Here is a 16,193-nt window from a genome sequence, read left to right on the forward strand (position 1 = left end):
ATCTCATGGCTGATTGAGAGCTGTGATTCATTGCTCTTGCCCAGAATCAGGAGATAGTATTGAACCACATGTCACTAGCCTGGGGAAAAGGTCACAATTCAAATTTTGAAGTGTGGTTTCTACTGAATGTATATCATTTTCACACCATCATAAAGTCAAACCATTAAGTCAAACCATCTTAGAGACTATATTTTTTAAAGTACAAGTTCATGTATACTAAAAATCCTCTGTACACATTATAGAGCTTAAAGCATTCTTTGTTGACACAAAATACCTTTTTTCTTTAATAGGAAGTGTGTCTCTAACAAGACAAGTGAGAGATAAGTGTCTCTCAATGGTCAATCAAGGAGAAGCTGGAGTAGATATTAGTGGAGCTTTAGAGTCCAGGAGGAGATCCAGGTGAAGATGGAAAGAGCAGTTTAAACTCCTAATCCAGGGGTTGTTTCCCAGCTAGAAATTGAGTCCCTCCATTGTCACAGCTCTTTCTCTCCTATAACAGAGAGAAGCTGAACCGCAGATGACACCCATATAGTGCTATTGAAAAGGAAATCTTTAAGAAAAAATCATATATGCATATGAGGATACATTTTAAATATGCCATCTAATATCTTATCATTTTACTTCTTTGAATTGAAAGCCATTCAGAGAAAGCAAAACATACTACCTTATTTTCTTGCTTGCACAAGTTTATAACTTAAAAAATAATCTATCAAGTTTTATTAAACACTTTCTATGCTTTAAACACTTGATTTAGGAGTTGGGATAGAAAGTTAAATATTAAACGGCCACAGTGCAGGATGAAATTTCTAGAGATACAGGATCATCAAACAACAACAACAAAAACCCAATTCACACTGTGGTAGCATCACTAAAAGAAGAGGGCATATTCAAACTATTTAACAACCCACAGAACAGGCACAGACCACTCAGAAGGTACATACTGGCCAGAATTGACGCCTATCTGAAAAATTAATACTTAGGGTTCTAAGGCAAGAATGATCATTCTTGTGTCAAGAAGTACCTGGATTTTTCAAAAGGTACTTTTGACAGATTGGTAGTATACATGGAACATAGTCTACTTTGTTTCCTTTTTTCTTTTCCATTTTTTTTTCTCCCAGAATGTAAGAGAAGTTTTATGTTTTACATCACAATTAAAATGCTGTTTTATAATTTAGAAACAACTGAAAGAAAAAAGAAAAAAAAAAAAATCCCCAAACCAAAAACTCAAACTGAGCAGCAGAAGATCTCCATGCTGTATCATGGAAGCAGAAATACAACTAACTTCTATGGAGTCATTTCCATGATGGGTAATCAAGGAAACTTGGGAGGCATGAGTTTGATTTAATATTTGATAGTTGTTGCTGCCGCTGCTGCTAAGTCTGACTCTGTGCGACCCCACAGATGGCAGTCCACCAGGCTCCCCTGTCCCTGGGATTCTCCAGGCAAGAACACTGAAATGGGTTGCCATTTCCTTCTCCAATGCATGAAAGTGAAAAGTCAAAGTGAAGTCACTCAGTTGTGTCTGATTCTTAGTGACCCCACGGACTACAGCCCACCAGGCTCCTCCGTCCATCGGATTTTCCAGGCAAGAGTACTAGAGTGGGGTGCCATTGCCTTCTCCAACTTGATAGCTAGCCCTAAAGATTTAAGTTGAGATGGAAAAGGGAGAGGTGAAGAGATTCTGTTGGAAAGAATAGCATAGAAAAGCACAGAAGCATGAAGATTTCAAGGACTGTTAATTCTACAAAGTTATTGTGTGACTACTATATTGGGATTCATCAGTGAACCACACAAAGAACCCTGCCTAGTGAAGATTACATTTCAGCAGAGATAGTTGAATATTCAAACTTGGTTGGATAACATTAAAAATTAAACCAGTGACAGACTGTACATGGGCTTCATTCTGTTGGCAATGGCCAGCAATTGAAGTATTATCCCTTCGACTGGGTGCATTGAATGTAATCTCAGGGTGAGAAATTCTGAAATTGCCCAGCACAAGGCCACAGGCTTCAGCTTCCTGGATGTGTAGGAGTTAAGCCCAAGAGGAATGACCTACTGAAAAATTATTTGCTAATTTGGAGATGTGGAAAAGAGTTTTGAACTAGAATGTAAAGACTTGGTGTGACCTTTGATTCTACCGCTAACTAGCTTTGTGAACTTGGGCATGTGCATAACTTCTCAGAACTTGGGCATGTGCTCAGCTTTCTCAGCTGTAGACTATAGCTGATAATACTCACTCTGCCTATTTCACAGGATTATGGAACTCAAAAGATCATTTATAGGAAATTTCTTAGAGAACTTTGTGTATTAGTATGTATGAAAAATGGAAAGATTTAATATTTACTTATGCAATCAGTCTAAATCATAAGGCCTTTTATCAGATTTTCTTTAGCTTTGTTTCTCTTGGTAGTATTTCTCTGTGTAGATGAATAATCTAGAACACTTCTATAGCCACATTTTCCCCTTGTGTTGACCTTGTGTTCTCTATTTCCAGAGAAATTAGAAGAGAGTGTCTCAGCGGTGAAAGGTGTGGTGTAAGGGGTTATTGTCATGGAAAATACCTATAGCTGTTGCACAAATCTTTGCTTTTAACCCAGTAATTCCCATTAGCACCTCCTACGGACTTTCCCTAAACAGCATTAATTTTTATGTCCTGTTAATTTTAGTTAACATCAGGATGTAGCCAAGTCTTCCTTGTCTTTCGCAAACAGTGGGCTACCTCATGGATATCTCTAGGTGTCTAGAATACTAACGATAGAAGAGAACTTAGAGCTTTTGACCTTCTAGAGATGGGAGTGACTGAGACTGCCATGTCTAGTCCAAGGATTCCTGTGAGTTCACAGCAGAGGAATGATCGGAACTCAGGTTTTGGGCTCTCCTGTCTGTGTGGCCCCCACTCGCTGTAGTATATCTTCTTCCATTTCTATCTCTGTTATCTCTTTATCAACCCAGACTGGGCTTTCCTGAGGCCTCTGAACGTGAAATGTGGAGGATATTTCCACATGAATGTGAAGGCAGAGAAAGTCCTTCTGCCAAACTTAGAAATTCAAACTAGGAGCTTTAACCTAGTAGGTGCTCACGTCTCACCTATGAATGAGCTATAGATGTTTTCTCAAAGAAAATATAAAATAAAATGTATAGTTAGAAATCATTCACCACACGAAGGCTTTTAAAAAATACTTGGCAGGCATTAAGTCATCTCAGTGTCACAACAGGGTAATGAAGGGCCACAACTCCCCCATTTTAGCATGAGGCAAACCAAGCAGAAAAATTAAATAGTTTTCCAAGGTCACCAGCTGATGAATGGTAAAGTCAAGATGAGAATACTGGAGTCAGAGATCCGCTGGAGAAGGGATAGGTGACCCACTCCAGTATTCTTGGTCTTCCCTAGTGGCTCATCTAGTAAAGAATCCATCTGCAATGCAGGAGGCCTGGGTTTGATCCCTGGGTTGGGAAGATCTCCTGGAGAGGGGAATGGCTACCCACTCTAGTCTTGTGGCCTGGAGAATTCCATGGACTGTATTGTATGGTCCATGGGGTCGAAAAAAGTTGGACACGACTGAGTAATTTCACTTTCACTGTAGAGCTTGATTCTCTTTCATCAATCCATTCAGCACATATTTCCCACACACACTCTTCAATGCAGAACACTAAATTCCCGATAGTGTGGGAGACGCTATTCAAAATCAACAGGCCCAGGCATTTTCGGGAGTCAGGAGATTGTCCAGCTGGGAAGGAAACTTGTACTCGTAGCTCTAGGAGGTGCTAGGCTCAAAGCAATTATTGTCTTTTTTGAGTCAAGGAGAACCTAGGCTTCTGCAAAGGAATTTTTGATAGGGAATGGAACAAACTACATTTTATTTTCCTTAGAAAAGACAATCTGTGTGAGGAGAGATATTCATTCTTAATCCAAGAACCACAATGTGGTTTTGTGTTTAAAAACAAGTTAAAAAAAATAATAAACCAAACAATCCAACCAAGTGGCAGAAGCAAGACCTGATTTTCATAGCACTGAGAACACAAAAGTCATAACTGGTTCTAATACCCCTTTTCTACAAATTTCAGACAGTGATTTAGGCCAGGAGAGTTTATGGCCAAACAAAAGCATACTGCTGCTGCTGCTGCTAAGTCGTTTCAGTCGTGTCTGACTCTGTGTGACCCCATAGACAGCAGCCCACCAGGCTCCGCCGTCCCTGGGATTCTCCAGGCAAGAACACTGGAGTGGGTTACCATTTCCTTCTCCAGTGCATGAAAGTGAAAAGTGAAAGTGAAGTCGCTCAGTCATGTCCGACTCTTAGTGACCCCATGGACTGCAGCCTACCAGGCTCCTCCATCCATGGGATTTTCCAGGCAAGAGTACTGGAGTGGGGTGTCATTGCCTTCTAGGGGTGGGGAAATAGTAAAGCAAGTAGAACACTAGAGAAAGATTTACTTTCCAGTAGCACCCAAAATATTAATTGCCACATTTCATTCAGAAAGTAATGAAATAATGAAATCTAGAAAAATTGTACGGATGAACCTATTTTCAAAGCAGAAATAGAGACACAGACATAGAGAAGAAATGTATGGACACCAAATGGGGAAAGCGAGGGTGGAATGAATTGGGTGATTTGGATTGACATACATACATTACAATGCATAAAGTGGATGGCTAATGAGAACCTACTGTATAGAACAGGGGACTCTACCTGATGCTCTGTGGTGACCTAGATGGGGAGGAAATCCAAGAAAGCGGGGATACATATGTACATGTAGCTGATTCACTTTGCTCTACAGCAGAAACTAACACAACATTGTAAGGCAACTATGAAAGTGAAAGTTGGTTAGTCATGTCTGACTCTTTGCATCCCCATGGACTATACAGTCCATGGACTTCTCCAGGCCAGAATACTTCAGTGGGTAGCCTTTCCCTTCTCCAGGGGATCTTCCCAATCCAGGGATCAAATTCAGGTCTCCCACAGTGCAGGTGGATTCTTTACCAGCTGAACCACAAGGGAAGCCTGTAAAGCAAATTATACCCCAATAAAATTTAAAAAAAAGAATAAGGGCTTTGCTGTGGTCTGGAAAAGAGACCTCTTCAAAGTAGACAGACGTTGGGCTGCGTGCCACTGAAAGTGGGACAGGAAGGTTGGGACCTACTGGCTCTTCCCTGCTATTGGCTAGTTGGATGCAGCCCTGCTGTGAGATCCTGGATAGTCCTATTTCCTGCCTGGACTTCAGTTTCCTGCTCCATAAAATGAGAAACTTAGCTTGATCATTCTTAGTCCCTTTTGGTCTCCACTTCTAAGAACATAGTGCTGTGTCTTTCTCAACCATGAATTCCCCACAGTGCCTAGCACAGACAAGAAAGTATGAAGGGAAGCTGAGCAGCCCTGTAAATGGGAAGCACAAAGGAAACCTTCATAGCACCAAGCCTACGTGCCACCTCTGTGCAGACTTTTGCTGAGCTCAGCCGGGTTCATCAGATTCTCACACCTTAACAAAATTTACCACTTCTGTTTTCTCACTGTGAATCCATTGACCCATTCAACATGAAGAGGAGAGCCTGGTATTACACAAGAGCACCACGGAAATAATTGGAGTGGGGTTCATAAGAAAATAATCTTTCAGCCAAGAGACAGGGGAACTTTTTTCCTCAGGGAAGGAAAGGATGCATTACAATCATGGGAGAGAGGCAGATATTCACCACTCCTGCTTCCCTCATCAAGAGAGGTCAAAGAGTTACAGAGGCTGTGATGATGAGGAAAGACTGTGGTATTGTACTCCAGGACAAGAAGTAATGAGACTGAGGAGATGAAAGATGGAGCGGAGAGGCAGCCAAGCTACGTTCTGTTCTCATGAATAGGATATTATAAGAGGGAAGAAGAAGGGCAGTATCTGAGAAGACAGAACACCCATTGATTGCCAGATCCTGATTGAATGCCAGCCAGCCATGGGATAGTATGATGTCTTCTGCTGAGCCTGGGTGAGACTACCATTAGATGTGACTTCTTGTCCTGTATGTGACTCTTGAAGGTATCAGGAGTCTAAGGGTGGGGGTCAATAAGAATGAAGTAGCAGGCCACCACCTTCAAAGAATGACTTAGAACTCCTGACTATATGCAAACCACCCTGGTGCCCTTTCCATCATAGAGGAAATTACCACTTATCTAGGACATCAAGTTTGAGTGGAGAATGGAATATGATGTGGGGATCTCCAGTAGAAAAAAAGAGAAGGGAACAGGCAGGGAAATGGGAATGTTAAAAAAAAAAAAAGAAGTAAAAGGCCAGTGAAAATGACAATGAAATGCCCATATCTTAAAAGTAGTAAAAGAAAAAAAAAAAAATGTGCACACACCTCCATACACCCACACAGCTCCTAGTGGCCCAATAATCATTTTGAACACTATGCATTAGAAATATTTTTCCTAAGGCTTGGCCTCTCCTGCCTGAGTGAGATTCACAAAAGCGAATTTCCTAAAACATTCTTTTATAACCTGTTGGATATTTATGAGTACCAAGATTTGTTAGAATATACCAAATATAATACAGTTTGATGCCACTGTAATTCTAGAACTCTTGAGAGCAAACATGCTGAACATATCTAAAATGCATTTGGCAGGAGGCCCTGTGGAATGACACAGCAGAATTTCTTTTCATTTCAATGCCCAGAATCTGACAATGGGTTGATCTTCGTGTTCTTTCTGCCTTTACTCTCAATTTAAATTTCAGTGTTTCTGCACCCTAGATATTGTGAGGGCTTACAAGTGCTTCTTCTATTTTTTACTCATTAATGGAGCAGAGTAGTATTAGGAAGGTATTGGTAGGTTGATGAAAAATTGGATACAACTAATGCAACCTTAGCTAAAAAATGGTAGGGCAGAATGACCAACTTGTGGAAGATAGTGCCTAGAGTTTAGGAATATAAAACCATTATTCAAAATCATCATAACTTCTTTTACAGATAAAATCGTGGTGCTCCCCAAATTATGGAACAAATGTCAGATGAATTAAAGTGCCATAAAATTCTTCATTTACTATATGTTGTTCTCTAAGTCAAGTTCTTTTTTGCTAGAAATTTCTTCCCATCTAAATTTGACTCTGTATCTAACACTTGGGCTTCCCAAGTGGCTCAGTGGTAAAGAATCTGCCTGCAATGCAGGAGGCGCAAGAAACATGGGTTTGATCCCTGGTCCAGGAAGATCTTATGGAAAAGGAAATGGCAACCCACTGCAGTATTCTTGCCTGGAAAAAAAACCCATAGACAGAGGAGCCTGTAGCCTGCAGTCCATGGGGTAGTAAAAAGTCAGAGATACAATTTAGCGACTGATTAAAAACAGCAATGGCATTCTAACTTTTACTTAAATTACTAAATGCTGTACCTCCAAGGTCTTAGACTTAGAATTTTGATCAGAATTACAAAAGAGAAATTTACCTGCCAGTACTTGCCACCCACTTGGCACATTGATTCAGGATTAGTGTGAGGAGTTACAAATCTCATAAATTTTAAGCACACACCCAATAATGACCCTAAAAGCACAACTTTAATTAACTACTTTTATCTGAAAAAAAAATTATATATATATATATATATATAATTTTTTGAGCTTTCAGATTGTAATTTGTCTTAAAGCTAAAACCTCACATCTGTATTGTTCAGTCAGTATGTCTGACTTTTTTGCAACCCCATGGACTGTAGCTCATCAGGCTCCTCTGCCCATGGGATTTCCCAGGCAAGAATACTAGAGTGGGTAGCCATTGCCTTCTCCAAGGGATCTTTCTAATTCAGGGATTGAAATTGTATCTCCTGCATTGGCAGGAAGATTCTTTACTGCCAAGCCACCAGGGAAGCAATCATATCAGTATTAACAGAGCTGTTTTATGCCATCTTTCAGCTCTCTCCTAAAGGAAGTTACTAAAACACAAACAAGTTAGAGGCTCACACTCCTCATTTTAAGATGCTGATACTGAGGTGCAGAAAATTAAGTACTGGGCCCACAGTCATCAGATTTCAGTCCAGTGGTCTTTTCACTCTGCTTCTTTGTATTTTCCTGAAAATGCACCCATCTGCATAATCATTTTTTGGAATGAGCCTGAAGCACTGGAAAAAAAAAAGTGTTGAGTTCAGAAAAATAATAAACTAATAATAAACACTAAGGCCTTCCTAGTTACAAAGAAGCTGTTAGGAAATGTATACTCAGGGCTGAAAGTATCGTGCATTCAATTTACCTAGTAAGAGAACTGTGGAATGTGAAAAGAGAATTGTTGAAAGGAGACTGAATACTGTCTCCTGCTAGTCTGTGGGTGTCTGTCTCAAGATTCCTGAGTCAGGAAGGCTCCAGTGTATATCCTGCCACACATGTACAACTCTTCATTTCGTACTTTTATTCTGTTGCCAGCAGTGTCTTGCATATCCACTAGAATCCCTGGGTTACTTTCTAGAAACTTTCAATGGTATACTAAAACACAGAAATAAAGTCCCTGGAACTCAGAAGTTCTATGCAAATTTTAGATAATTCAAGCATGTTTGATCAACAGTAAGTCTTTGGTGTTCTGTGTTGTTAAGTTATTCTAATAATAGTGTAACAGGGGAAAAGTCAATATCCGTTGTTACCTGCATCGTTTCTTTTTAAAATATTTTATTAATTTTATATAATACAGAAGAGTACAGAAGGGAAAATATCATCAGAAATTCTAACAAGAATTCAAATATAGTAAATCTAAAATTTTGTTCTTTGTTTTTATGATTTTTTAGGTTATATATACACTAGTCAAGGCTATGGTTTTTCCAGTAGTCATGTATGGATGTGGGAGTTGGACTATGAAGAAAGCTGAGCACCGAAGAATTGATGCTTTTGAACTGCGATGTTGGAGAAGACTCTTGAGAGTCCCTTGGACTGCAAGGAGATACAACCAGCCAGATCAGTCCTGGGTGTTCTTTGGAAGGAATGATGCTAAAGCTGAAACTCCAATACTTTGGCCACCTCATGTGAAGAGCTGACTCATTGGAAAAGACTCTGATGCTGGAAGGGTTTGGGGGCAGGAGGAGAAGGGGACGACAGAGGATGAGATGGCTGGATGGCATCACCGACTCGATGGACGTGAGTTTGAGTGAACTCCAGGAGTTGATGATGGACAGGGAGGCCTGGCATGCTGCAATTCATGGGGTTGCAAAGAGTCGGACACGACTGAGCGACTGAACTGAACTGAACTGATACACAAAATGAGAAATATCCTCTGAATGCAATTAACTCTCATGAACTATCATTCACCTGGGACTGATTTCAAATACATCTCTGATGTGTGCATGCTCAGTTGTGTCTGACTCTGTGAAACTATCGACCGTAGCCCTCCAGGCTTCCCTGTCCATGGGGTTCTCCAGGAAAGAATACGGGAATGGGTAGCCATTTCCTCCTCCAGGAGGATCTTTCTGACCTAGGGATTAAACATACCTCTCCTGTATTAACAGGAGAATTCTTTACCACTGATACACTTGGAAAACTCCACATTTTGATGCATCCTATCATTACTTATCAGAGATTGTTCATCTTGTTTTTACATCATCATTTACAATACTTAAAAAAAATTATAACATTTGATGGCTTATTATTTTGTTGAAGAGAGGATTCCCAATTCTTTGCTCCAAAATATTTTTATTTTCATATTCATAAATACCAATTAGAATGATCAGTCCAACGAGCTAAATTTCTACAGTATCTAGAGTCTTCCAATTTACCTTTGATACATATCTACCTTTAGTATTTGTTCACTTGTGATGCAAATTGGGTAAATTTTGGTTACATAATCATTAGAGCTAAATACTGTCACATGTCCTTATAGGAAAATAGAATGGTTAGGGTCTTGTTCCCCAAATTTACATAATGAAATTCACCTGTTTAACAATTAACTAAGAGTACTATATATTTTTTCCATCCTTAGAACCATATTGCTCAACCATTGTGTCTTTTGTATGAGAAACTTTATCTATGATCTCATTACACAAAGACTCAGTCTGAGATTTAACTTAGACAATTCATTTCACTATCATCATTAGAGTCCAAAGTGGCATTGTCTCTTTCTAGTCATCTTCTGATTAAATAATTTTGAAACATCATACTTTCAATTTTAAGCTCTTTGACATTATGGGGAGAAAAATTTTTTAAGTTTTGAATTCTTATTAAAAAAACTAAAAGAAGATTACAAAGATAAATGTCTCATATTATTCTATGTTCTTGAAAGATGATGCAACAGTTTTGAGTGATACAGTAAGAAAACTGGTGTGTGCATGCTCAGTCACTCAATTGTGTCCAACTCTATGACCCCATGGACTGCCAGGCTCCTCTGTCCGTGAAATTTTCTAGGCAAGAATACTGAAGTGGGTTGCCATTTCTTACTCCAAGGAATCTTCCCAACCCAGGGATCAAACCCTTGTCTCTTGCATCTCCTGAACTGGCAAACATTCTTTACCACTGTACCACCTGGGAAGCCCAAGAAAACTGGATAATTACATAAATTTAAGTTTTCTAGTAGGCACATACAAAATAAAGAGAGGTAAAATTAATTTTAGTGGTACACTTTATAACCTGTAGCATCTTTTAACACATATCTATATCAAAATGATCAGTGAACTATTTTATATTCTTTACTATTTATTCTAAGTCTCTGAAACCTAATATGCCATCTGCATTTATAGCACTTCTCAGTTTTGGATAGCCACATTTTAAGTATTCAGTAGTTTTATGTGTCTATTAGATACCATATTAGACAGCATCATGTCAGACATTTCCACCATTTTTCCTTTTTAAAAACTGTAATCATTGCATTTTTGATCATTAAATTGATAAGTTAGGATAAAGTAATTTCTGGAATGCTAAAAAGGGACAGTGTATCAAATATGGAAAAAATAACTAATATTCCAACTGCACTTGAAACTTATGAAAGGGTATAACAAGCCCTTCAATAATTACACTAAACACAGTTTATTCTTTTTGAAAAAGTAGTTTCAGAATTCTTAAGAGTTCAAAGTTAAAAGAACAAACAGACTGATGAGAAAATTAGCCAAACACCTTAATAGACATCTCACAACAGAGAAATGAAAAATAAATGTATGAAAAGATGCTCCACTTAGGTCATTAAGGAAGTATGAATTAAAACACTGAGATACCACTATATACCTTTTAGAATGGCCAAAATCCAGGACACTAATAACACCAAATGTTGGTGACGATTGGAACAACAGGAACTGTCATTCATTGCTGATAGAAGGGACAGCACTTAGGAATACAATTGGACAGTTTCTCATAAAATTAGGCATATTCTTATCATTCAATTCAGCAATCACACTCTTTGGTATTTTCCCAAAGGAGTTGAAAACTTATGTCCGTGTGAAAACTTGCACTCAGGTGTCCTTAGCAGCTTCATACATATTTGTCAACATTTGGAAGCAACCAAGATGTCTTTCAATAGGAAGTGAACAAATAAACTAGTATGTCCAGACTATATAATATTATTCAGTGCTAAAATGAAATGAGCTATTAAGTCATAAAGACATGGAGGAAATTTAAATGTATGTATATTACTAAGTGAAAGAAGTCCACCAGGAAAAGGCTATATACTGTATGATTCTAGCTACATGACATTTTTAAAAAGGCAAAATTATGGAGACAATTTTTAAAAAGTTGCTGGACAGTAAAAGTTGCTATTTTGAATTTTGGGGAGGGAGAGATGAATAGGTGAAACACAGAGGACTTTTAGGGCAGTGAAACTACATATTATTATATCATAATTGTGGGCACATCATCATAGACTACTACACAAAAGTGAACTCTAATGTAAACTACAGACTTTAGGTGATAATGATGTACCAACGTCGTTTCCTCAGTTGTAACAGGTGTAGCACTCTGGTGAGGGAGATTGATAAATCATCAATCTGTGGAGTCCAAGGGGATCTCTGTACTTTGCTCTCAATTTTGCTATGAACCTAAAACTTCTTTTTAAAAAGGCTTAAATTTTTTCTATGCATTTCAGAAGACCTCTAAAAGAGAATAAAGTCATGAATACCAATCCATATAAATGGTTAGAACTGCTCAAAGCAAGAAATAAATGACAACGGAGTCCAAAGTGCCTTAATAGTATATTAAGGATTAACCACTTTCACTGCTATTTCTTTTTCTGGCAGCCATTATCTTAACCCTTTCATTTTAGGGGATCTAACATTTAAATTTCAAGAAATAAGAATTGGAGTCTTTCAGTACCCCTAATTTAAGCTGAAACAGCCTTACCTATAGGAATGCATCTATTCATAATGTGATTACATCTATAAATAGAAAAACATTGTGCTTAGTAGCTCAGACATCTTTGCAACCCCATGGACTGTAGCCCGCCAGGCTCTTCTGTCCATGGGGATTCTCCAGGCAAGAATACTGGAGTGGGTTGCCATGCCCTCCTCCAAGGGATCTTCCCAACCCAGGGATTGAGCACAGGTCTCCCACTTTGCAGGTGGATTCTTTACCACCTGAGCCACCACAGAAACAATATATATAAATATTGTATATTATATATGTTATTCTGTAAAGTTGTTTATAAACCTAAGATGTTAAACTTTTTTCATGACATCTAATATTAGTCAAAAAATAGACAATCTTATTTAAAATAAAACCATTAAACCATTTTAATAGGAGATATTTTATTGGTGGAATTGATGTATATAACTAAAAGGTGATATTTAACAATTTAAAGGGGAACATGCCCAGACCAGAGCCCACCAACTGCAATGCTGTTCCCACATATAGTCAGGGCCATCTGCATCCAAGCCTGCAGTCCTGTGGAAGTCCTTGCTGAGCACCATGGAAAAGTCACTAAATTAGACAATAGGAATATCTGAAGTCTAGTCCCTGTTCCAAAGCAAACTCATTCTGACCTCAATCAAATAACATATTACATCTGTGAGTGTCTTATGTGCCAAAGCAGGTATGTAAGTGTAGTAGAGTAGTGTGAATCACTCAGTTGTGTCAGACTCTGTAACCTCATGGACTATAGCCCACCAGGCTTCTCTGTCCGTGGAATTCTCTAGGCAAGAATGCTGCAGCGGGTTGACATTCCCTTCTCCAATGGATCTTCCTGACTCAGGGATTGAATCCAGGTCTCCTGCATTGCAGGCAGACTCTTTACCACATGAGCCACCTCCCGGTGTTTAGACTGGTTAAAATAAGGGGTGAGGGGCGGTGGCTGGGAGGAGCTACCCTGCATCTGAGGCCAAGGGCAGCAGCCAGGAGAAGCTACCCTGTGTCTGAGGCCAGGGGTGGCGGCCAGGAGGAGGAACCCTACCTCCAAGGAGTGGTGGCTGCGCGGGCACAGGAGGGCCTAGAGGAGCTATTCCATATTCAAGGTCAGGAGGGGTGGCGGTGAGGAGATACCCCTTGTCCAAGGTAAGGAGCAGCGGCTGTACTTTGCTGGAACAGCCATGACGAGATACCCCACGTACAAGGTAAGAGAAACCCAAGTAAGACGGTAGGTGCTGCAAGAGGGCATCAGAGGGCAGACACACTGAAACCATAATCACAGAAACTAGTCAGTCTAATCACACTAAGACCACAGCCTTGTCTAACTCAATGAAACTAAGCCATGCCCGTGAGGCCACCCAAGACAGGCGGGTCATTGTGGAGAGGTCTGACAGAATGTGGTCCGCTGGAGAAGGGAATGGCAAACCACTTCAGTATTCTTGCTTTGAGAACCCCATGAACAGTATGAAAATGCAAAATGATAGGACACTGAAAGAGGAACTCCCCAGGTCGGTAGGTGCCCAATATGCTACTGGAGATCAGTGGAGAAATAACTCCAGAAAGAATGAAGGGATGGAGCCAAAGCAAAAAGAATACCCAGCTGTCGATGTGACTGGTAAATAGAAGCAAGGTCCGATGCTGTAAAGAGCAATATTGCATAGGAACCTGGAATGTCAGGTCCATGAATCAAGGCAAATTGGAAGTGGTCAAACAAGAGATGGCAAGAGTGAACGTTGACATTCTAGGAATCAGCGAACTAAAATGGACTGGAAAGGGTGAATTTAACTCAGACGACCATTATATCTGCTACTGCGGGCAGGAATCCCACAGAAGAAATGGAGTAGCCATCATGGTCAACAAAAGAGTCTGAAATGCAGTACTTGGATGCAATCTCAAAAACGACAGAATGATCTCTGTTCGTTTCCAAGGCGAACCATTCAAAATCACAGTAATCCAAGTCTATGCCCCAACCAGTAATGCTGAAGAAGTTGAAGTTGAACGGTTCAGTGAAGACCTACAAGACCTTTTAGAACTAACACCCAAAAAAGATGTCCTTTTCATTATAGGGGACTGGAATGCAAAAGTAGGAAATCAAGAAACACCTGGAGTAACAGGCAAATTTGGCCTTGGAATACGGAATGAAGCAGGGCAAAGGCTAATAGAGTTTTGCAAGAAAATGCACTGGTCATAGCAAACACCCTCTTCCAACAACACAAGAGAAGACTCTACACATGGACATCACCAGATGGTCAACACTGAAATCAGATTGATTATATTCTTTGCAGCCAAAGATGGAGAAGCTCTATATAGTCAGCAAAAACAAGACCAGGAGCTGACTGTGGCTCAGATCATGAACTCCTTATTGCCAAATTCAGACTTAAATTGAAGAAAGTAGGGAAAACCACTAGACCATTCAGGTATGACCTAAATCAAATCCCTTATGATTATACAGTGGAAGTGAGAAATAGATTTAAGGGATTAGATCTAATAGATAGAGTGCCTAATGAACTATGGACTGAGGTTCGTGACATTGTACAGGAGACAGGGATCAAGACCATCTCCATGGAAAAGAAATGCAAAAAAGCAAAATGGCTGTCTGGGGAGGCCTTACAAATAGCTGTGAAAAGAAGAGAAGCGAAAAGCAAAGGAGAAAAGGAAAGATATAAGCATCTGAATGCAGAGTTCCAAAGAATAGCAAGGAGAGATAAGAAAGCCTTCCTCAGCGATCAATGCAAAGTTATAGAGGAAAACAATAGAATGGGAAAGACTAGAGACCTCTTCAAGAAAATTAGAGATACCAAGGGAACATTTCATGCAAAGATGGGCTCTATAAAGGACAGAAATGGTATGGACCTAACAGAAACTAAAGATATTAAGAAGAGGTGGCAAGAATACACAGAACTGTACAAAAAAGATCTCCACAACCAAGATAATAACGATGGTGTGATGACTCACCTAGAGCCAGACATCCTGGAATATGAAGTCAAGTGGGTCTTAGAAAACATCACTACAAACAAAGCTAGTGGAGGTGATGAAATTCCAGTTGAGCTCTTTCAAATCCTGAAAGATGATGCTGTGAAAGTGCTGCACTCAATATGCCAGCAAATTTGGAAAACTCAGCAGTGGCCACAGGACTGGAAAAGGTCCGTTTTCATTCCAATCCCAAAGAAAGGCAATACCAAAGAATGCTCAAACTGCCGCACAATTGCACTCATCTCACACACTAGTAAAGTAATGCTCCAAATTCTCCAATCCAGGCTTCAGCAACACATGAACCATGAACTTCCAGATGTTCAAGTGGGTTTTTAGAAAAGGCAGAGGAACCAGAGATCAAATTGCCAACATCCGCTGGATCATCGAAAAAGCAAGAGAGTTCCAGAAAAACATCTATTTCTGCTTTATTGACTATGCCAAAGTCTTTGACTGTGTGGATCACAATAAACTGTGGAAAATTCTGAAAGAGATGGGAATACCAGATCACCTACCTGCCTTTTGAGAAATTTGTATGCGGGTCAGGAAGCAATAGTTAGAACTGGACGTGGAACAACAGACTGGTTCCAAATAGGAAAAGGAGTACGTCAAGGCTGTATAATGTCACCCTGCTTATTTAACTTATATGCAGAGTACATCATGAGAAACCCTGGGCTGGAAGAAGCACAAGCTGGAATCAGGATTGCTGGGAGAAATATCAATAACCTCTGATATGCAGATTCAACACCCTTATGGCAGAAAGTGAAGAGGAACTAAAAAGCCTCTTGATGAAAGTCAAAGAGGAGAGTGAAAAGTTGGCTTAAAGCGCAACATTCAGAAAACGAAGATCATGGCATCTGGTCCCATCACTTCATGGCAAATAGATGGGGAAACAGTGGAAACAGTGTCAGACTTTAATTTTTTGGGCTCCAAGATCACTGCAGACGGTGATTGCAGCCATGA

The sequence above is a fragment of the Bos indicus genome, chromosome 1, assembly GCF_029378745.1.
Source record: "Bos indicus isolate NIAB-ARS_2022 breed Sahiwal x Tharparkar chromosome 1, NIAB-ARS_B.indTharparkar_mat_pri_1.0, whole genome shotgun sequence".
In the NCBI taxonomy this organism is placed as follows: domain Eukaryota; kingdom Metazoa; phylum Chordata; class Mammalia; order Artiodactyla; family Bovidae; genus Bos; species Bos indicus.